This window comes from Sander lucioperca, chromosome 17 (assembly GCF_008315115.2).
Source record: "Sander lucioperca isolate FBNREF2018 chromosome 17, SLUC_FBN_1.2, whole genome shotgun sequence".
NCBI classification, from domain to species: domain Eukaryota; kingdom Metazoa; phylum Chordata; class Actinopteri; order Perciformes; family Percidae; genus Sander; species Sander lucioperca.
In genome coordinates, this window is record NC_050189.1 from 10,486,241 (window position 1) to 10,488,434 (window position 2,194).

Consider the following 2,194-nt stretch of genomic DNA (forward strand, 5'->3'; position numbering starts at 1 on the left):
ACAAAAGGTTACTGCGAGCTGGCTTCAGAGAACCGTGAGCTGTCAGTCATTACAGAGGACGTTGCTGGTTAAGTTTAGCTGACAGAAGGTGACTTTGAGAAAAAAAAAATTCTGATAAATGTAGGAACATAGTGCTATGGGAACATAGGGTTGTGGGAGGCACGCTCCCGTATGTCCGAGCCTGTCTCCACCACTTCCACCTGCAGGTTGTCAGCTGTGTGTCTGCCTGGTATACTCTCACACGGCCGATTTAACCCGCCAGTCCTCATCAATATAGTTTCATCATGTGTCACGTAGCCTAGCTCACCACAAGCAGAAAAAAAGAGGAGCTTAAAATGCAACTTGCTGGTTCAAAGGTAGGACTAGCAAGTGAATGAGCAGTTAAGAAATAGATTGTATAGCCTGTTTACATTTTTATCATGCAAAAGACATTTTTTAATATATATTAATATTGGTTTAACTGATACTATTAGGCTAATCAGTCAAAAATCCTTTTGTTTCCTTAACGGTTAACGGTTAATCATTAACATCCCTACCAGCAGGACTTGCAACCCCAATCATAACATTTTGTTATGTAGAACTAAGTTACAAAAAAAACTACAATTTAATATTTTGGTGTCCTGAGTAGAGAATGTCCCACTCCCTCTGTGTGTGTCTGATTCTTTGTTTTGATAGCCGGTCTCGCTGCGTGTGCATGCTTTTGCATGTGGCCGTGAAAAAAACGTAGGTATTTCACGTAGTGGGGAATGGTCTGTGAGAGCCATATGGAGGCAATCCCAGCCTGCTGTTTTTTTCCCTGAGTAAACAGCCCCGGTTTATGATATATATATATATATATATATATATATATATATATATATATATATATATATATATATATATATATATATATATATATATATATATATATCATAGACTGGCATAAAGGTTATGGAGAGAATGGAAACCAGTCCCTCCAGGCAATATAAGAGCTGTCTATTCTCAGACAAGCACAGTATTGTCTGATCTCTCTCATACTCTCCACGTAGAGTATACATTCTTGCCCTCTGGCAGATGATATAGTAGTAGAGTAGTAGTAGAGTACCCCAATGCTCAACCTTTTTTCTTTAAACAAATTTAGACCTACCTCAATTAAAACTTTAAATAATGTTGCTTGAGGCTGCAGGGGTTGTGCAATAGCTTCATGATATGATGCAAAGGGTTGTGTAGGTAGATAGATAGATAGAGATTTGTTTTCACAGTCTGCTTCATGCACATGGCAATTTACACAGACAAATACATCAACAGGTAACATAAAGACAGGTATAGAAACAACCACATTTACAATGGCGACACCAAATCTATACAAAATCAGCAAGATAGTTTGTTCAGCAATGCTATGGCGACATAGAAGTGAAAACACTTCTTGACAACGCGTGCGTGCGTGCGTGCGTGTGTGCGTGCGTATTCATGCACTGATCAGGAGATAAATCTGACAACACGGGGAGTCATCTTGTTGATTAGAGTCATACATACACATATTATTTTATTATGTATCCACATTAAATTAGGATTTACTTCCAATGTGTTATTGTTCACAGAAAATCAACGGGTGGAAAACCTCCAACAAATCAAATCTACATGGTTTACAAAGAACATCAAAATGAAAATACAACAAAACACGTAATAATCTGCTGTCATAACCCTTCAGTTTATAAACATTGTGCCTATATATGATGTTTACAACAACAGGGCAGATATTAATGCAACACAGCCGCATGCTTCTGACGGGAATGTCTTCATTGTGGAACATGAAGCTCTCTCTAACAAAGGCACACAGTCAAGGTGCTTTTCTACGTAAGCAGACGATGCAACACGAGGGAATCAGCTTTCAGTTATCACAACTAAACTGTCTCCAGCTGGAACAGGAGATGGATCAAATTAGAAATTGGCTGTTACATTCATCATTTACAACACAAAATTGCCATTTATCATATAAGTTAAGTAACTTTAAGGGTGGAAGTAAAACACAATAATAAAAAATGTAAAAAAAAACATGCAAAATGGAGTAATACATTTGTTGCTGGTGCTCGGGTCCTGATAATAATAATACTGATCATCATTTTCCCTTCACCTCAGTCAGTGCGGCTTATCTCTTCAGAGGTCCTGATTGGATTTGATATAATCTGACAGGACAGGTCACACACTTGTTCTA